The sequence below is a fragment of the Drosophila innubila genome (genome assembly GCF_004354385.1).
Source record: "Drosophila innubila isolate TH190305 chromosome 3R unlocalized genomic scaffold, UK_Dinn_1.0 2_E_3R, whole genome shotgun sequence".
In the NCBI taxonomy this organism is placed as follows: Eukaryota; Metazoa; Arthropoda; class Insecta; order Diptera; family Drosophilidae; genus Drosophila; species Drosophila innubila.
Genome location: NW_022995380.1, coordinates 19,328,277 through 19,351,126, shown reverse-complemented (window position 1 = coordinate 19,351,126; position 22,850 = coordinate 19,328,277). Strand labels below are relative to the sequence as shown.

General features: G+C 35.1%; 1 long non-coding RNA gene across 4 annotated transcripts; it reads left to right on the top strand.

Annotated features, from left to right (window-relative positions):
- The first annotated feature begins 1,814 nt into the window (after positions 1-1,814).
- Positions 1,815-22,678, top strand: LOC117790129. 4 transcript variants are annotated; one of them, XR_004617956.1, is made up of 3 exons: positions 1,815-2,609; positions 9,277-9,944; positions 22,457-22,678. It is a non-coding gene; the product is annotated as an uncharacterized LOC117790129 (long non-coding RNA). The 4 variants fall into 4 exon arrangements; XR_004617957.1 differs by lacking the exon at positions 22,457-22,678 and adding an exon at positions 11,165-11,287; XR_004617955.1 differs by lacking the exon at positions 22,457-22,678 and having other exon boundaries at positions 1,818-2,609; positions 9,277-10,551.
- Positions 22,679-22,850: the final 172 nt, after the last annotated feature.

The following is a 22,850-nucleotide window of genomic DNA, read 5'->3' as shown; positions in this document are numbered from 1 at the left end:
TTATAAAGACAGCGCTGCGCATGACATAAGAAAACGGCGCACGAAAGCAGCGAAGCAACTGATGAAAGCGAAGTCATGCAATATCATCTGTTGCATATAGTCCACATACAGGTGCAACATACAGATACATTTACAAGTACACACACAGATACAGATACAACTATAGATACATCTACAGATGCAGTCAGTTTTCTAGATGCAAGCGTTGCAGTTGTAGCATTTAATTAAATTAAACAATTAAACAAACATGCAAGAGAGCGTATACACACACATAGAAATATACATATGTACAGTCTTATGTACGAGCCTAAACAAATTCAATTAACAAACAGGGGGCAAAGGGCAACGGTGCACGAAAATTGCAACACACGCACATTTATCAGCGGAAAGCGTCTAAAACTATGACATGTATGTACATATGCATTTGTGTCTACAGTTGGTCAAGTAATTCCTATGACAAAGGACTAAATTCACATATATCTTTTTATTAAAAAAAAAAAAAACAAATTCACAAAACTATTACCATTAAATAATGGTAATTTTTCTTTTTTATTTAATGCCAATCTCATTATTTTTTTTTTAAGTATCATAAGCAACTATAATAAAATATGAAAATAAAAAAGTTAAAACTAAACAAGAAAAGGTTTTTTTTTCGAAAAATATTATATGTGACTTTTAAGTTTGTTAAAACAATTCCTTGACTAGCTGTTTGTATTCATAACAAGAATTAAAACGTGTGTCCTTTACAGTTCGTCAAAGCAATTACTTGACTAACTGAATGTTTTTAAAAAAGAAGAAAATACGTACATAAATAAATAAGTGAAAAAAATTAAATTAAAAGCCCTTTTAAGTTTGTCAAATTATTTGATTACAATTACTTGAATAACTGTATGCATATATAAAAAAAAATGTGCTAAAACAGTTTTGTACATGCTGAAAAGGTATTTTTTTAGACATACCAATTTTTTTCCACGTAATAGACTAAATAATAGTAGTGGTGAACATATTCAGATATTTTAAAAATTAAAACTATATAAAATCTTTTTTTTTAAATATATGCCCTTTCAGTGTGTCAAAACAATTACTTGACTTACTGCAAGTATTAATTTGTACATCACTGTGTGTACATAAAGGCAACTGTTGTTGTTATTGCTTTGTTGCATTTAGTCAGTAAATGCGCTAATTATATACAATTTGCAAACACAGCAACCTGGTTAGCCCAGTCCCAGACCCAGAACACGAAAACAACAACAAATGTACTAAAGGTAGATACCTAAGTACATCTACATATGTATGCATTATTGTGTGAGAGTGTGTGTGTGTCTTTGTATATGAAACGGCAGTAAGTAAGGCGCGGTCAGGGTAGACTGCACAAGTTAAAAGCAGTGGGCGATAGATCACCATCGCCTTCACACTGGTATTGGAGAGTAAGAGAAGCAGGAGGAGCAGCTTCCTTTATATGTATGTATGTACGTGTGTGTATGTGTGCATGTGCTTACTCTTTAGCACTGTTCGCTCTTGCATTTCGCTTTATTGCATAACATCCTTGAACTTGAACCGAGGCTGAGCTGAGCTGAGCTTTGGGTCGCTTGGCTGCTCGCCTGGTTTGCTTTTGGCACTGGCTGCGCTTCGGCTGACTCAGCGACATACACACACACACACACACACACACACACACACACATATGTAGAGCTGTGTATATACATGCAGCTGACTGCTCTCCCCCACAGCTGCAGTCCACACAAATATTCACCTCGTCCGCCATTCGGCTCAACGACAACGCGACGTCAACGTCAACGTCGACGTCGAAGTCGCCGTCTACGAGGCGTCGTTGGCCTGTGTCTCTATCGTTTTGTGTTCTGCTTGGCATTGAAAGCGCGACAAGCGAGCAGCGAACAACATACCATTCCCCAGCAATATTAGCCCCAAACAAAAAATATATACAGAGAGAAATCCGTGTCCGCAGGAGCATTAAAAAATATAATAAAAAAAAAACTTGAATTGCAATTTATTAAATTCAAGTAAAACTAAATTAGACACGCAAAAGCAAATGACATCAACGAAAACATCGAAATCAAATTGATATTTATAAGGAAACTAAGATTGACAAGCCCGAAAAGCAGCAATAAAACCCGAAAATAACAATAACAGTACACATAAACAAATAATGACAAATTAATTGTGCAACAAAAAAAACCCGTATAATTTGGAGACAATCGAAATAAAAATACAAAAAAAAAAACAATTGCGAAAACAACAATAATGAATTCCAATTGTACCTCACATACAAACAAACATCGAGTAAGTGCAGTTCTATTGTGTATTCCCTAATTTACGGAAGTAAATAACTAAACAAACGAAATTTGTGCAAAATTCTCAACAAAATATAAGGTAAATATGCATTTACCTTTTACCTTTGAGCATTACGTGTCAAACATGTGATTCCGTTCTGCTTACATACAAATTTAAATAATGCATGCAAAAAAAAAAGAATACGAAAAAATTTCAGTGAAAATGAAATGAATAAAAAATATGGTACAATTGCATCATCAAATTGGGAAATGCTGGAAAGCAAAAGAAAAGCCATATGGATGATGTTCTTCAACAAGGTAATTAATATGCAAAATTTGTATCCTAATATTCATTATAAAAATGCGGTTTTGATTTGTGGTTTCCGTTATTCTGATGGTTTTGATTGCATCCCAATATCATAACATTCAAGTGAAGCTTTGCTTGATATAACGGCAACTAAAGCTCTTTGTAAAGTAGTCATAGTCTAAGTAGTCATGTAAAAATACATTAAAATATCGAGAGAGAAAATCGATTTTCACGGAAGCGATATTATTTAACGATCTATTGAGTTGCTTAAATCAATTTTCATAACAAATCGACAACTCGCTGGAGTTTGTTAATCGCAGTTCATTTGAAGAATTAAGCTAGAGCTGTTGATATTTTAATAAATGTCAATAATATTTCAATATGAATCAATATAATTTTTACTTGATATTTTTGAAAGAAAAAAAATATTAAAAATATCGAATAGATAAATATCTGGAAATTGAATTTGCAATTAAATTACCCTTGTATTTTTAGTGAAAACTATGTCTTCAAATTAAAACACAAAAAATTTTTTTTGAGAAATTCGATATTTTCGACTCGATGTATTATTTACGGATATGTCGACCAATCGATTATTTTTGTTGGTCGAGTACACATTTCGATTTAAAACTCGATTCACAGTTTGGATTTACATCTCGAGTTGAATGTTTGGTTTGTACTTCGTGTAGACAGGAAACCCATTTAATTTATCTAATCGCTGACTTAAATGAATAATATTATCTTGATGTTATTTATATTTTGCGTGTCATGTCGTTGCGAAAAACACGTCACGCGGCGCAACAACAAAAGTTTACATGGTTTACTTTCCGTTCTCTGCGTTCCTTGCACTTGTTATACATTTGTACGTACGCTTTTGTATGCATGTGTGAAGATGCGAATGTGTGTGTATTTAGCTTCTTTCTTCCTCTTCGTCTTGCTGTGCCTTTCGATATGGGTTTGAGAAAAAACGATAGTTACAGAGTAGCTTAAATATTTAAGGATATAAATTAAAAATTTAAATTGTTTAAATTCGCAAGTCCTTCTGCTAAAAGTCAATAGTTCACAATGGCTGATGTCCTCATGCAGAAAGGGCAGCACAAAACGTATCGCGCAACAACAGCAACTGAGTGTCAGCTACAAAAAGCAAAAGTAAAGCTCACACTCTTTGACTCACACACACACACACACACACATACATGAGCGTAGATAAAATGAGCGCAGCATGAACAGCAAAAGAGATTTTTAGAGCAAAAAGCACAGTCAAAGTGTCAACACTAATACAAATGTAAAGCGCACACGCACATGGCTAGAAATATAAATACAGATACAGATAATGAGCATAAGAATGGCAACAAAAAAATCGGCAGTGGGTAAGATACATGGAGAATGCATGAATGAAAGAACAACGACAATGACAGTGAGAGACAGGAGAAACAAGTTGAACAGAGAAAACTTAACTAAGACTGAAGGCCACAACAACAACAGCACACCACAACGTGATGTGCGATGGCAATATCGGTGTGTGGGGCAGTAGGACAAACACGAGGTGGTGTGGAAGTGTAGAAGAATAACAGGAACAGGAAGAAACCAAAAACTTGACGAAACTTACGAGAGAGAGAGAGAGAGCACAAAAGCAAACACGAACAAAAAAAATAAGAAGACAGGCAAGTTCTGCCGCCGCTGCGTCGCGACGCTGTCGACGTCGCAGTAGCGTCGGCAAACACACAGCAAACTTTCCACGCGGTCTGCGTCCAACAGCGACGGCATTGAGCAGCGACACCTTTAACCGATCGCAGCGCAGCGCAGTTCCTGTTCTCGCGTTCCCGAGTGTGTGTCCATCGTTCGTCGTTAGTCGTTCATGGCGCAGATTGTGTGAAGTCGCAGTACAAAATGCGGAAAAAGCGCTAGTTAAAATCGGGATATACATATTTAGATACATACAGTGAGTCAAGAAAGTGGTTTTTTTATTCTATGGTAAATTTAAGAATTATAGACAAGAAAAATTAAATGAGAAAAAAATAATAAATTCACAAAAAAATATATAAGTATGTACATATGTATGTATGTTGTATATTGCATTAAAATTGTGTAAGTTCTGGATTTTTGTCAAAACACTTTCTAGACTTACAGCAAACAGTATACATATGTATATAATCACTATAATGTGCTTGTATGCATATGACGTTGTTGTTTTGGTCCTGCCACGCAAAATGCCAAAAACAACCCTCGTTTAAGCCGCCGAAATGAAAATCACGCAAATCTGCTAAGAGAATATAAGAGATGGGGAATGTGTGTGTGTGTGTGTGTGTATGTGTATGGCAATGAGTGTGAGTAAACTGAATTGCGACGTAGTTAGCTTTTGTTTTTGTTATTTTTGCTTTTATTAATTTTTAGCGATAACTTTTGCTGTTGTTGTTATTGCAAAGCAGATAGTCAACGTCAACAATTGCTTAAAGAACAGTTTGTCAAATATTCCATTTAATGTCACTTTTCTCCCGACACTTGTTAAATTATGTATACTTTTTTTAACGTAAACAAAATTAAAACAAAAACAACACTCGTAACAACTAAATTAAATACGTTCAGCACAAACACACACACATACTCATACATTTCTATTAGGCAAAGAGCGTAAAATAAAAACGAAGAAACGCAAGAGAAAAAACAATAAAGTGAATTTCTACAGAAGTTACGAGAAGCTTCAAAGCGTAAGTGTGTGTCTGTGTATGAATGTGTGTGTGTGTATTTCACGAGTTGCAATTTTTCAACAGAATTTATTATTTTATAGTCAAAACAACCAAAATTGTAATACTTCTTACTTGATGTTTACTCAAATCATACGTTGAACACAAAATTTAAGATATCGTTACATTTTTACAATAATTATATGAAGACCCTATTGATATTATGATAAATGGATCGACAAAGTGTGATTAAATGTATCTTTTGCCATCAGGAAGTTCAAAAGTCTAAATTTTTTTTTCCTAATTTTTATTTTGTAATTCAAATTTTTCTAACTTTGGTATTTCCAAATTCTTATCTAGTAAATAAAATATCCAATATTTTATCCGAGTTTTTATTTCCTAATTTTTATTTCCAAATTAAATGTTTCCTAGTTTTGTTTTCACAGTTTTCATTTCCATATTTTCGTTTTTTGAGTACTATTTTTCGACATTTGTATTGGAAATCAATTAAAATCCATACATATTTGTGAGATTTTCAGTTGGTTTCGTTTTATGACACACCTGAATATGTTCCTTTATTTTCATTCATTTTCAATAACCAAAATATGTATGTATATTAGAAAATATGGACAAGTACGTTGATTATTCAATCACGTGACTTTACACCAAATAGTGCCAATTCTTAATTGCCCAACTGTGCGAAACTGTGTTGTTTATCATTCTCCCTCTCGTAATATACAAATATACACATGTACATATATATATACATAAGTACATACTATGACAAATGTTGAACAATTCTGTAAATTTGTAAACTACACTTTTTGTCCATATATAAATATTCATATGTGTGGAATAATACAATGAAATACAGTATTGTGATGCATTCTCTGACTGCCCACAACAATACACACTCTCCCACTTTCACATATGTGCACACACACAGACACGCTCGCAATAGTACTAAGTTCGCAATCAAGATCTAAGCCTCTCTTTTTCCCCACACCTCACGTCTATTTTCCACAACCTGCTTTGTGCCAACAAACAGCAAAACAATAATAGCAACGAATAGACTATACGTATACACATACATACAATATGTACGAGCATGTGTGTGTGTATTTGAGTTGAGTCAAGTTTGCTTGCGTGTTGTTTTTGTTTGTGCAAGATGATTTGTGTATGTGAGATTTAGAAAACTTTTACGTAACATTCGAAAATGCAAAGAGCACCAGGAAGGTGCAATAAGAGAGGAAGAGAGTCATCTTTACGCTTTGGCGGTAATTGCAAAGTGGCGTCATCTTCAAATTGGATTTCAACGAGCTTTACTTAAAATCCACACACAGTTGAGATACATATGCTTATGTATGTGTATGTAGATACATATGTATGTGTTTAGAACAGTACATGCCTCTCACGCAATAATACTGACAAGCTATCAAGTTCATTATTTTAACTTAAAACAAATTTTAGAATATACTTGTTAAATATATTTAAAAAAAAAAAGCTGAAAAGAAGCCAAAACACAGACAAAATAATGCGCAAACATATTAACACATGGCACGAGTGAAAAGAGGAACACAGCAAAAATATAACGCCAAAAAAAATACTCTCGTTGATGATGGCGGCGCTGCTGGCGTCAGCGTCAGCGTCAGAGTCGACGCTGAGTTGTTGTTGTCATTATTCAGTGTGTCGAGGTGGCGGCGTGCTCTCTATGTGTTTCAAGTTCAAGGTTAAGATACTAGTTGTACACACAGCCCATAGGTGCGAGCGAACAAGCACCAGTTGCCAGAGTGCTTCCCCTGTATCAGTGTGCTACGCTTGTATATGTGTATGTATGCATGCTTGTCTGTCTATGTAGAAGTGTGTGATAAACGAGTTTGGCACGTTTCGCTGCGCAAGCGAGAAACGAGTCGACTCGTCAAAGCGAGAGGGCAACATAAAGAGACGGAGAGAATAGCGTCAAACAAAGAGGAAGAGGAAGCCAACGAAAAGCAAAACGGGCGCGCGTCAAACACAAAGTTTATCAAAGTGCATATATATGACTGTGTTCATGTACATACATATGTATGTACGTTAGGTTGCATCAATTTGTATGGTTCAAAAAAATTTAAAAATGCTAATCCAAATTCGTAATGTACGGTCAATTCTAAGATTTTTTCACCAATAAACCAAAGTTCTAAAATCTATTTCTGGTCCCCGCTTGTTGAGTTGAAAAATTTATTTATTTTTTTTTATAATTTGAGCTTGTTATTGATGTTGAAGATTATTTAAATGCGTTTAAATCTTTATTTAATTAAAAACCAGAGTTATGCCGACCATTAATTGATTTTTAGCTTACACCAACAACGATTAAGTCAGAAATATCTCAAAAAATCGTAGCGATGTTCTCTTTTAAGTGCATTAACTGCACTGCTCAAAATTCACAATTCCAAAAGGCAATTTGCCAAATTACGACATTAACTACACTACATTAAACTTAATAATCGTGTTTAATTGCACTATATGTATATTTTTAATGAACAGTACTTGCATTTCGCATAGTTTCAAGTTCGTTGCACTGCATATAGGAATAACCTTGCATAGAGAAATCATTTAGTGTACTGAGTACAGTGATCCCACGGCAATTGTATAAATCTTTAAATGGAAATTTCCGCGGGTACATATATATTTTTGTTTTAATGTAGTTTCAATGATTCATAATTTGTTAATTAACAAGTTTCCCAATTCTGCATAATAGAGCGGTTTTTATTTTATATAAAAACCAGAAATGAAATATTAATAATGAATTCGTGATTTCTGGCATACTAAAAATTGGACCTTAACTATTTGTTCTTACTACATGCTTATGAAGTTGCTTTAGCTTATGAAATATAAATCTATTACGATATAATTGATAATGAAGAAAAATAAGTATAAAATTATTACTCAAGTTTCCATATTAATATCAAGTAAATCCATATTTATAATGAGCTAACATCACATCGATAAACACGATAACCTATAAAGATAAAACATTATTGCAAAATATATAAATTACTAATAAATTTTTTCAATGCAAATATATATTTGAAACTTTCAAAGAATAAATGCTTTTTTACACAATTAGATTTTATTTTTAATCATCGTTACAAACAAATTGTACATGTGTATGTAAATTATAATTTCATAGCTGTATTTTTACAGATAAGACCGATAAGAAATATGAACATGTGTGCAATTTGATTTTTTTTTATTTGCAGTTAAATAAGAATATGCACCCTATATAACCCCTACATTTGTGTATAAAATAGAATTAAATTCCAATAACTTGGTTGCCAGGTGTGAAATAGAAAATATAGAACGAATCTAAAATAGAAATATAATCAGGTAGAATGATTATTTAATCGTATTTTAAATCATATGCAGAGTATTTGGGGGGGAACAAGATCCAAACAATGCCTATATATAAAGTATAGGATGTGTTTGTGCTTGTTATATACAGACGTGTGCAAAATAATATGAACAGCATAATTTTCCAAAAAACGTTGTTAAAATAAATCCCTTATCATGTTAGTAGTATACTAAATAATCGTTTAAAATTTCTTTGAATCTAAATCCTGGTATTTTATAATTCTGGTAACAATTTTGAGGTAAAATTGTTGAGTGCGATAAATAATAACAAACAGTAGTAGTTTTTAAGCTTTGTGAGTACACATTAATGTCCTTATATTTAATATGAAAAAGCTCCCCGATTAATAAGTCCCTTCTGAACATTATAGAATCTATATAGGTTCTGTAGTTTTGAGCCTAGCTATTTTAACTTTTTTCTTAACATCTCTTTATTTAATTAAGCACTGACGATTGAATAGCAATATCAATATTATGGGACGGTTATCTTATTATTTTGCACACGTCTGTATGTGTGAAATCGATAATTTTGACATGCATTTTTCGTTAAGATAATATTTACATAGAGAATTTCAACAAAAATCTCATTTTGTATATTTATTTTTAGTGCGGTGGCAGCGTCAGCATGGAAATTTAATTAGCGACAGTCGAGTGAGCCAACAACAATAACAACAGCATCGGCATCGGCAATAAGAACGGCAGCAAACACAACGCCTACATAACTGAACACAAAAAGGCCTGCGAGAAATAAAAGTAAACACAAAACAAAAAAAATAAAAAAGAAAGAAAGAAAATAAATCATGCGAGTCAAAGAGGAAGAGATACGAAATTTGCCCACATTCTGTTGCCTTCCTTTTCACATGACGACAGCAAAAAATAAATAAAGGCAGCTACAAATATAAAAGCGATAGAGCCGACAAATTGTAAACAACAACAACAATGAAAGTGCACCATACTCAACCCAACCAACCGCCCACCGAACCCTCCTACATCTGTCGTTGCATCACATGAACCTCACTGTACGTGTACGTGTGTATGCGTGTGCGAGCGAGTGGCCAAACAAAAATGGCGCATGACATGCGCACTGAGTGAACAACTTGAACTTGAAAATTGTTATTGTTGAGCTAGTCGGCTGTTCCATTTAACTTGACGCTGGCAGCGACGCGACTTCGACAGTTAACGAGCCGGCAAACCAAAGAGCGCAGCGTTAAAAGAGAGCGCCAGACAGAGAGACGACGCGTCGTGAGCGAGAGTGCTGCTATGCTCAAGCAGCAGGTATGTATGTACGTATGTGTATGTAAGAGGTAAATAAGCTACTATTATGCAAATAGAGAGAGGGAGAGCAAGCTGTAAAGCTTTAGCACAGCTTTTGCGTGGGTGACTTAAAGCAGCGATGCTACGTCAGCGTCGCCGTCGACGTCTGACAACTGTTAGCTTTTGTTGTACTTGCTGCCAGCTGCCCAAAAAACTTTCTCTTTTATGGCGCCCCCGCCTGCTGCCACCACGTGTTTGCTTGTCTTGTATATATGTTTGTATGTGAGTAAATATGCTGTTGCTATTGCATATTTACTGGGATACGATGACGCGCACCTGTGCGCACACAGCTGCAGCAGAGGATGCTGCTGATACGCTAGCTGTGTGTGCTCTTAGCTACAAACGTACATGCATACACACACATGCATACATGCATGAAAGTTGGTTTCCTTGTTGCCTGCTTTGCGAAAAGTTGTTCAGTGTTGAGCGCACTCCCGGCGAGGTCAGACCAGTGTTGCCACATTAATTAAATATGCGTCTCTCTCTCTGTGTGTGTGTGTGTCTGTGTGTATGTCTGTGTGTAAAGCTACCATATGAGTGCTTTAATTGTGTGATAAAACTAAAAAAACAAATGTGGAAAATAGATAAACATTCAAACTTATTAAGTATGCAAGTAAAAGTGTGTGAGACTTACAGTTAGTCATAAAAGTGTTTGGACAACGTCAAAAATTTACAAATTTTCTCTTGTACAACATGTATATTATTTTTATGGATTTTTAGTTTATTTCATAGAAGAAATTAGAAAAATAGAAATAATTTTGATAGAATTTGAATACATTTAAAAATAAAATAACACATTTGTGAACACTTTTCTGACTAATTGTATATTGTCAACATATGGATATCAAATTTTAAGCAATGAAGATAGTGGACACACACACACACATACATTTATAATGTAGTCAAAGCTGCGCCTCAACATATGCAACACATTTTTGTCTTGTTTTTCTTACGCTTGTGACCTTTTGACAAGCACTCACACACACAAGCACACACACAGCTAAAAGCACACTGTATACAATAAGGTGCGATATGTAAGCAGCGTTGAGCTATTTATATACATGCATATTATATATACAAGGTATATAAAAGTGTACAGATATATGCTAGTCTAAGTAAGTCAAAAAAAAAGCATACTAACATACGTATAAATATAAATAAATCTTTAACGGTGCTTGCAGCTTTTTAGTGAATTTGTCTGAATTTCATGAAATTGTGAAATGCAAACAGAAATGTCAAGTGAAGAAAGATAAAGAAAATGCAATGCAAATCCAAGTGCAAGGTGACTAAAATAACAACAACAACAACAACAATAAGAAGCATCAGCTGCAGCAGCAGCAACAACTAAAAAGCTATAGCAGCAGCAGCGTCAGTAGGTTCATGTCTTCGCTAAGCTTACGCTAAAAGCTCCGTATTGCCATTGACACTGGGATACACCCTGTGCTCGCTTTGAAAATTGTGAAAACAAGTGAACACAGCTGGTGGTATCCAGTTTCCGTTGGCATCCATGCAACACAGAAGCAGCAACAACAACACCAACACGAGCAACAACAATTAACAGGGTGAGTAGCGTTCATTTAATTGAAAATTTTTAATTTTCTTTGCAAGTCCAATGTCTTTTTTTGATGTTTTTTTCCACTTGTTTTTGACTTAAAGTTTTGATTTAACTTTTGTTACAATATCATTTGACCATACTAAATATTTATTATTCTAGCCATAAGCTTTGTTTAACAACTTTTCATTTGTCTACCCAAAAATGTTAATTAAAAACTTAATAATTGTAGCCAAATTTGTTACAATCGAGCAACTCAAATCGGAAAATGAAAAAACAATTTCGAAAAATAATTTTAAGTAAGCAAAAACAAAAAAAAAAAACAACGAAGAAAATTAGTCAAAAATACAAAAATTGCATATAATTATATTCAGCATTTACTTGTAATTACACATTTCTATTATTAATTAGAATATTATTATTATGATTTTGTTTTTCAACAATTAACTATTCGCATTTTCACGCACTCATTTCGACTGTGGAGGGGGGGATTTTCCTTGGAAAATTGATTGCGCTTCAATGCGTCGAAAGCAACGCTCTGAAAATTTTAATGAAAATTTAATTATGACAGAAAAGCGGCAACAAACAGTCCGTAGTAATAATTGAATACTCATACTCTTGATACGAGTGAAATTTTTTCCATATTTTGTTTCTTTTTTTTAAGTGTGTATTTGTGTGAAAATCTTTTATTTCGGCCAACAAAACAATTAAAACACATTTTCAGGCTGCAATTCGGAAAATCGCGTGCAGTGCTCGTTTGCAATTTTCTATTTTCGTTTCGCTTTGCAGCTTGTGCCGCTTTTTTGGCTTTTTGGCTCACTGACAGCCGCTTGAGGAGGCCAAGATAAGGGTGAGGAGAGAAGAGGAGAGGAGAGGATAGGGGCGGGTGAAAAAAAAGACAGATCTTTCTATCTAAATTATATCTACGGTGACATTATTTCGACATTTATTTGCATTTAGCTGCAGCGTCGTTTTGTCACTTTTGCATTTGCATTTCAAATGACCCTCAATTATCCTTTGTTGACTGACTTTGTGCTGTATCTTTCTTGTCGTTGTTGTAGTTGTTGCTGTTGCTGTTGCTGTTGCTGTTCAGCCATGAGGTCAAGGAAAGTGAAATTGATTTTATTTTAGACCATTTCCCTTCTTACATACACTCGAATTTAGTATAGATAGCTTTGCTCGTTGCTTATGCAATCAATAGTTTAACAGATACTCACAGTTTATCACCTGATTTGTTTTGTCCACTTTTCAGCTACAATTTATGTCACTATAATCTTGTTTTATACAAAATATATCTCTTGTAATTATATGCGAGAATTTGTAAGTTCAAGTCAGGTGACCTCATACCAGCTTTTATGATGAAATCAGCTTTCTGACTAACAAACTGCATCAAAGTACTTATAAAACAATTAAAAATGAACAAACAAACAAAATATGTATACGCAAAGTTACGTGTTGTAACTTTGAATATAGAAAATTATTGAAAAACTAGTAACAAATGAAGTAAAGTAACAGAATAATTCGAAAAAAAGAACTAGGTTCATTAACTAGAGGAATATCTGAAAAAAAAATGAGAGAAAAGATTAAAAAAAACTGGAAAAAATTTTAGAAATTGAATAATATGGTAGAAAAATTAGTTAAACCCACAGAATGATAGAAATGCAGAATAAAATGAGAGAAAAATTAAGGAAAAGTAACAGAATAACTAAAGAATATCAAATATAAAGTACAAACTGGGAAAACAAATGAAAAATAAAAAAAAAACAAAATAAGTTAGACACGCAGAATTATTGAAAAAAATTGAGCAAATGTCTGCAAAACTAACCAAATAAATAAAATACTGAGTTAATTATGTTATGTTATGAAAGTAATTCTTAAAACTACATTTCAGTCTACCTCAACTCTAAGCTACGTGATTTTCACAAAAATGTGCTACTCATATCTTCGATTCAGGAAACCAAAGACGATTAACTATTGATAGCTTTTGAATACGTATAGAATTTTGATTAAATATTATAGATTATGTGCAATTTAGGCCAGGTAACCGAGGATAAGATAGAAAATACATATTTACTAATAGAACACGATTGTAGTTTCTCTCTCAAGTCAATCCAAAAATTTACAGTTAAAACGAAAGCTTTTGAGTATTTGTATTTGTAAATGTTAAAATATTGCCATAAAATAAATGGATTCATGCATGACGACGATTAACACACAAACACAGTTACAAATACATACCTACATAATATAATTTTTTTTCAATTTAAGTTGACCTTAGAATAAAATTGATCGATAGTTTCGCATAAATGCGAAACACACACACACACACAGGGACACAGGGAGACTCCAACAGAAATGTGGCACATGGTAAAGCCGCCTTCAAACACACACATACCAAGAGAAACGCTCACACACACACACACATACAAAGGTAAATCACCTTGAACATTAACGCCCAATGCAAAATGCAACTGACATGAGAAATTTGTGTGAAACATACGGCAGCAATGTGCAAGCGAGACAGCAATCTATTGCAGGGCAAAGAAATAGTTGGTGGGGGGGAAAAATGGTGGAATGCGGGAGGAGAGGACGTCAAGTCAAACGTGAGAGACAGCTTGTTATACATAGTTTTGTGGCATGAGCGAGACCCGCACTACATTTGCGTCATGCGAATAGCAACAACAAAAACATCAAGCCACAGCGCTACAACTACAAGTCGTTAAAAAATAGTTAAAGCAAATAAAACAAACACAACAACAACTACAACTACAATCAATTGCAGCACTGCAAAGCAAAAGCTTTATCGCTTCCTGCTGTTGTTGTTGCTATTATTTGATTCTGTCTATGTGGGCGCTATGCCAAAAGCTCTCTCTCTCACAAGCACACATGTTCTCTTTAACTAGCGCTCTTGTGTTGACTCTCTCTCTCTCTGTCTCTCTCTCTGCTCATTTTATTGTTAGCTTTTGTGAACGAACTGAGCAGCTGACAGTTGCGCTTCAGCATTAGAGGAGCGCAGTTTGCAGTTTACTTTGCGCCGAACGAAATGAAAAGTTGTGACTGTATGCAAGTGTATTTGTGTGTGTTGGGTGTGTGTGTGTTTTGGGTGTTGTGGCACTTGCAGTTGCAGTTGCAGCACCAAGAGCTGCCAAAATGCAGACAGCCCAGAGCGTTTAGTATATTTCACCTTTGAGCGTCTTTGGGTCTCACTCACACCACTCACCACGTACTCACTCACACTTTTACACTTGGACACGCAGCGCTGCAAGTTTCATTCACGCCGTGTGGCCATCGAAATTGTCGTTGCGTCGTCGTCGTCGCGTCGCGTAGCGTTCATAAAAGAAATTGGCCTAAAATTGTAACAAACAACAACACAAAGTGGAAGCAGCAAACGATGAAGAAGCAGAAGAAAACGAAACGAAACGCAGTCGCAGCTGCAGTTGGCGTCGACAGCATTGCGCTGCCAGCTGCCAGCTGCTTGCTGCTTTTTCAGCTGCATGGCCAACGTCAGTCGTCAGTTTTAATTTCCACATCGAGTTAACAACACGAGGCAGCAGCAGCAGCAGCGGCGGCGGCGACTTCAGATCCCAAAAAACAGAGCGAAAGGAGCAAAAGCACAAAGTGTTGGCGTCTGTTCAGTTGGCATTTGGATTTTGTGGATTGTGGATTTTGTGGAGTTTGGATTAGCTGAGAGTCGAGTGGATTGCAACGTGGTTTCATTTTGTTGTTTGTGTGTGTGTGTTTTAAAACGAAACAGCTGTTTAGCTTTATGTCTGTCTGTGTTGGAGGTTGCATAAACTATTTAATGCACACGTAACGCTTGTCAGCACATCTGCCTGCAATCATTTTTAATTTGTATTTGAATTTCAGTTTTTTCTTTTTTATTAGTATTGCATTATGCAACAATGCAACACAATGCAATTTGCCATGTGAAAGAAAATTCATTGTAGTTTTTTGGGGAAATGCCGCCGTACAATACGAATCGAATTGAGCTCGAATTGCGAGTTAAAAAGCTCTCTCTCTCTCTTCACTCTCTGCGTGGGAGTCTGTGTGAGGCTGCGTGTGTGGGTTAAAAACAATCGGCGACTTTATCTGCGCCTTTTGCCGCATCAATTCACACTCAAACACACACACACACATGCACAGACATTCCTACACATTCCCTCACCCACACGCGCTGTAGCTTTGACTGTAGCTGTCTCTTTTTCTTGCGTTTGACAAACTCTTTCGTTCAGTTTAAATTTAGATAAGCCTGCCTATTTGTTGTTGTTATTTGCTTCCTCTCCTTGCACTTTTTGCTGTTGTCTTATATAATGTATGAAAAAAAGAGAGAGAAAGAGAGAGAAAGAGAGAGAGAGAGAGAGAGAGAGAGTCCTCGTTTGTTTTTAATTGCATTTCGCTTTAAAATCTCCAATTAAAGCGTCGGCTGCTTTGAAATTTCGTGCGCTGTCAATTAAATAAGAAGCGCACACGCGGCGTATGCGCAATTTCACAGATTTTTCATGCTGTTTCAAGCAATAACAACAAAATGCACACAAGCACACACACACATAGTCAATGCATAACGTAACCACTTGACCTTGCACACATGCAGCTTGTATTACACACACACTCACTCACCCTCACTCACACTGACTCACAGTTTATTGGCTTATATAGTTTTACCTATGCACATATATATTGTATATATACAAAGACTCGCATTTTATGTGAATTTTTCGTGTGTAAAAATAACAAATGTCGGCATATGGTGCCTATATAGATATATAGATGTAGATATAGATATAGATGTAGATGTATGTGTGTTGTGTGTGGGCGTTGCAAGGCTTGTTATGAGGTCGATGTGTGAAAAGATGACTGAAAAATGCATTTGACATAGAAAGACAAAAGCAACAACAACCAATGCTTTATTTCAGTTCACTTTACTTTAGATTTTCTATTGAAGGTTTTTCAATGCTTTTAAAGCTTTACAACCAAGGCAAAAAAAAAACAATTAATTACATAAAAAAATCCCTCTCCCTCAATGATTCACAATTATTCACAGTACTCGGAGTATTATCAAGAAATTTGCTATGCGGGTCAATTTGCTAAAGTTTTGCAAAATATATAAAAAACCGGTTTATAGTTTAAACAATTATTTACGTATAAATTAAAAATGTATTCGTCATGAAATGGTTGAACAATTGTTAAGTTTATTTTATGCGCAAATTTAAACAAGTTTTTTATATGTACATATTTTGTATAAAGTTCACAAATGTTGTTGCTTTTATTTTGACAAATTAGCGGCATATTATTTATACATATATTGGAATTTGTACCCCAACTTGAGACTTGTCGTATCAGCATATACATATGTATATTTCACGTCAACAACCTAAGCAGACAATTTTGCTGGAATCTTGTCTGTCTGTCTCGCTATCTGTCTGTCTGTTTGTCTACGTGTACGTAACTGAAAAAGGTACACAAAATGACATCATTTGTTGTGTCTGCGAAGCGTCGTTTGGATCATTAGTCAGTTAAAGATAAAAATATCTCTAAAAAAAAAAGATACTTTGGACTTTGCGAGTATCTATAAGCTGCAGACGTAAAAAAAAATGCACTGATAAGCGATTACAGCGTCTGCAACAACAGCAATTTATGAATCACGTGTTTCCAGATAAGCAATAGAAATATATACATGTATATACACATATATATTTCATATATATATATTGTTTGCCATTTTGTTGTAGCCACATTTCCCGCTATGTTGCTTTTTTGGGGAGTGCGACCTCCAGAGACGGCGACAAGGTCACACACACACACACAAAGCTTTCATCTTTAGTCTTATTGCAGTTCCGATTGCAGTTTTGTAACTTGAAACAAAATTAGGTCAGTGTTACGACCCAGTTTCCATGGATCAGACCTGCCCCTCACCCTCCTTCTGCTTCTTCTCAACCCCCTTCATTTTACAACCCTCTCAACGTTTTGGCCTAAAGCACTTTTGACACCTTTTTTTTTTTTGCTGGTTAAAGGCAATTACAAAATGTTGAATTGCTTTCGTGTTAGCCAAGTATTACTATTGATTTTGCATCTAGTATAAATTGCAACCTACATAACAATGTATCTAACAGATACATATATAGTATTCTGTGTAAATATGTATCTGTATCTGTATCTGCATATCTTGTAGCTGGTAGCAACTGCAGTTTGTGTGTGAGCTTAGCCAAGTAGCCAAAAATAAAATACTCATTGGCTTACGGCCAAAATGCACAACAACAACAAAAGGGATACAGATACTATATGTATATTGTGTAGAAAGCGAAATGTTGGCCCAAAATGAAGTCAAAGCGTTGCTATAAATACTGCAAAATGCAAATTGACAATGAGAGAAAGAGAAAAGAAGAGAATTGAGAACTGCAAAGTGCATACATTTTTTTTATACATACAACTGACAGTGTGTGTGTGTGTGTGAGTGTGATTGTGCCTGTGTGTGCATCCTCTCAAGGCAGCAGTTGTAACAGACCCCACTTCACTCCCCTTTCCCTCTTCCTTCTTCTATCGCCTCCTTTTTTGCTGCAGAGCAAAATCAATGCGCACTTTTGTGTCATTTCGCTTTTCACTTATTACATCACACACAACTACAAATACAAATACTGAAATCGAGGCCCAACAATTTGGGTCAGCTCAGCTGCAAACCTGGCCAACTAAGCAACCAATGTTGCCAAGAATCTATAGCCATCACATGTATATATATATATATATACAGCTATCTATATATATTATGTATCTGTTAGCTAGTCTTGTGGCAACTGCTTAAACTTTAACGAGTTCAGTTCGTTGTCAGTTTTGGGCCTAAAGACAGTTGCATTGTTGACTTGAATTTCATAACACCAAATCATCAACTCAAACTGTTACTGTGTAACAAATGTGGGCTAAGATCTGCTAACTTGTATAACTTACGAATTTTTCTTGATTGAAAACCATATTGAATTCTCAATTCATTGTTTAATCAAGTTTTTACATATTGCAAAAATATACTTAGCTTGTTCTGGTTTACAACTTCAACATAAATATGTACAAAGTATATCAACTCTTCTTTTATGCAAATGTTTCTAATATTTTTCATTTTTTCACTTATGCCGACCAACTTTCTTTCAAATTTAGTAAAGAAATCGACCGCTTTTCATCACTTTAAAAGTTGGCACAACTTTGCGTGTGGTAATTTTGCAAGCAAAGCAAAGAAAAAGCTAAAGAAAACTGGTTAATATTTTATTATAATCATATCTTTTTGGATGTGATTAAAATCCTCAACATGATTTTTATAAAAATTTAATTTCTAAATTTGCAGAGATCTTTCAACTAATTTTTCTCGCTCTACCTTTTGCTTTCTCTCTCTCTCTCTTATTTAATTCAGTTTTAAAAGCTGCAGAGATGCTTTGATAATTTTATCTAATTTTTCTCGAACTCTTATTCTTTCTCTTTCTTTCCCCTCTCTATCTGCCTCTCCCAAACACTCATTCGCCTTTGATCGTCATCGGACCGAGCATAAAATCTTTTTGAGCCTATCACGCATTTGCCACATGACTAATATATCCGCCTCTCTTTTTGAGAACATTATTTCTTTTTTATTTGCTTGGCTTTTTGTTAAAATTAGCCGAAAGAGTCATAATAAAAAAACAATGTGTTGTCTCTCTCGATTCGTGGGGATTTCGCTTGAACAAAAAAAATTACATAAATTGGACGAGCATAGACATTGAAGAGGGCGTTGAATTACCTAGAAAACATATGGAAATCTGTTTTAAATCCCGCTGGAATTTGTGTTGTATTTTTCCTGTGGTTCACATGTGATTCGTGATTTAATTGGCTTGTATGTTGGGAAGCTCGAAATGCGGTTGCTAAGCGTAAATTTCTCACTCGTGAATCGCAGTTATTTTTTTTAACAAATTTTCGAATAATCAATGTTAACACACAAGTAGCTAAAGTGCTTAAGTGTTGAGTAAATATTGATAAACTACTGTACAGTAAAAACTCGTTAACGAGAACTGCTAAGCAGCAGAAGCACTTCTGTAAATCTCTTTTTTTGGATTTTTCAATAAAGTTTGTTCCCACTTAATATGAAGTCTATATAGTAAATTCTCCTTCTCGAACCAACTTCATTCATTCGTTTTAGCCAAGAGTTGACCTTCTTTTCTGACCAACTTGACGCTTTATTCTATTTCTTTCTTTGGCTTTTGCTGTTCGTTATTACGACTGTACACTGTAGTAGTATATATCTAGCGATTATGCGACGTGTTAAGTGGCTGTCATTTCGTTCTGTGACTCGTTACAAATTGTTCGCAATTCAAACATTTTTTTTTTTTTGGCCAGTCAAACAGTAAATTAATTTAAGTAGCATTATGTGGGGCGTATGTGTGTGTGTGTGTTGTGTGTGGGTACTTGCAACTCTTTGGGCAGCACTTCCGCTGACAACAAACAGCAAAAAAGAAACAAACAAAAAAAACAGAGTAAAAGAAATAAGTTGAAAATACTTGAGCTCCAAATTTTACGACACTTTGGCAGGGCAGGTTTTGTATGTGTGTGTGTGTGTGTGTGTGTCGACGCTTTATGACCCAGATAAAAACAAGCGTGTTTGTCAACAACAACAACAACTACACACAAAACTACACACATTTATATATAGTATAACTGAGAACTGTTAATGAAAAGCGCTCAGCATTTGCTTAATGAAATTATAACAGAGATACTAAGTGATTTAACAGAGGGAGGAGCATTTAAAGAGGGGCAAGGGAATGGGAGGGGTAATGTTGCAAGCTACATTTTTTGAGCACACAGCAAACAACAACAACAACGACCGTCTAACCCATTTAACACACATCATAAATTATTTTTGTTTGGTTTTTATTTCCAACAACTTTGTTTTTTTTTTTTTGTATAAAAACATTTTTTTGTAACGCTTTTTAAGCCAACGTCGATACACCTAAACGCACACACACACACACACACACTGACACAAATAAGCCTTAATTTATGTAATTGCCAACGTGGTTGTTGTTGTTACTATTGCAGCAGTTGTTTTTGCGCTTTTGCATTTATTATTATTATTTTTTTCTGTTTTTCTTTGTTGTTACTCTTACAATTTTTTTTTCTGTTTTCTGTCTGGAAATTAGAGCACACAACATTTGCGCGCACGCGATTAAAAATTCTGTTAGACCCACACACACATATACAAGCAGAGGGGATAAAGACAGAGAGAGCGAGAGAGAGAGAGTGAGACGCATACATTCAAGCGCTTATTAATTGTGCGGCGCATGCGGCGTATACGCAATTAATTTTGGCCTTTGCGTGACATTTTGCTCGACAGTTTTTGCATCATTTGAAATTCATGCGTATTAACACAATTGACAACATTCAAAAGTGTTAATTGTTAACTTTAGCTGTAGTTTGTTAAAGTTCTTACTTTGTTTGTGTTTTAGCCGCACCTCACAGCAACAACAATAACAAATTGAGGCCAGCATTGACTGCCAAAAATGACAAATCAAATTGTCATGATTTGTAGTTTTCTTTCCTTCTTGGCAACTAAAAATTTGACTTTTGCACATTAGAAATTTTCGTAATCGCTATCAAATTGTTATCTTATCTCAAGCTGCAACTTTTTACACTGCTTCGTTTCCTTTTTGTTTGATTTAGATTTCCGCGTTTTTCGGCTAAGATTCAAAATGACTGATGGTTGTATTTAAAAGGGGGGGATTTTAAAACTGGCGACACTTGTGACACATAAACGACTTGTATAAGCGATTGAAAACACACATTGACCCACTTAACTAATCACATTTCAATTGATAGCGTATTTTGTTTGTTTGTTGTTTTTGCACTCTCCCTCTCTGTCACTCTTGCCACTCAAATTTTCTTTCTACTCAGCGTGTTGTTGTTGCATGCGCGTTTGTTTTGTTTGATTTCCGTTAGTTTTGGTTCTACAACATGACAATAACAATCTGAAAACTAGAAAATCCAAAAATTGCAAATATTCAACAACAACAACAACAGCCAACGAACTCTCGACGATGCCAACAACTTTGCCACGCCTACACTGACACGCCGCCGCCTCTCTCGATGTGTTTGCCGCCAAAAGTTAACAATATATAAATAAATGATATAGTAATCTATATATATACATATATAAAAATGCATCCTTGAATCAGTTTTGGGCTGCGTGTCAGGAGTGCATTTGCACTGAAACATTCTGAAGCTTGTAAATGCACTATCTGGTACGACATTCCAGAACGTACAATCTTCCCGAATGCAACAAAATGCTGAATATAATCTAATAAAACATATGCAATTTTTGTGTGATAGTGTGACTAAATATATGAATATACAATACTTTTATTTATACAAATATAAACAATAGTTTAGTGACTCTTTTAGCAACTAAGTACATTTTAATTTTAAGCGTATATTGATGAAATAAATAAAAATAAATGAAATGAAAATTGAATTTAATATCTATAATATATATTGTGGTTTTATTTCTTCAAATCGAGTTTATCCTCTAAGGAAATCACTTCATAGAAAGTCACTACATAGAAAGTCAGACTCACTAGGTCTGACCTTGAGCCTAAACAGCTTAAAAACAAAAAAAAAAGAGGGTTGTCCTACTAGCCAACTTCCAATTACTATATAAAGCACAATATACTAACTTTTAACCATCGTTAAAGTTCCGCAATTATAACAAATTGCTTAAAGTTCAGCTAAATGTCGACCTTCATATGTCGCATGCTGTAAGCAATTTGCTACCCACTACTCTCCCCTTTCTCCACTACACACACACACACATTGCCGGCACACCCATTTGCCCAAGGCTAGCATAGAGCAAAAAACCAACGCACCCCCTTCGCCCACAAAGCAACATTATTTCTTAAAAGTTTCATTGCATATTTTGCAGCGCTGCGTTTGGACACCAAACACGCAAAGCTTTCGATGCGGACAAGAACCAACCACGCAACGTAGCATAAACTGCAGCATAGATGAGCCGCAAGATGGCGCCCCCAAATATTCGCCGTCGTGTTGAAAAGCTCTTAAGCAGTTGCAGTCAAACAGCCGCAGGATGGCGACAACTCATTGGCGCCAAAATGTGATTTATCATAAATACTTTCTCATATTATTTGAAACTTTTGTTTGTTTTTTTTTTTTTTACCATTTAATAACAAAATGGTTGCTTCCGGCAACAACAATTCAATTGGCTATGCGCTTTGGCAGTGTGGTTAGCTGGTTGTGTGGCCAATCGACAATTCACAGCCACTATCTTCACTGCCGCCGCGACAAGCTATGACAGCAAT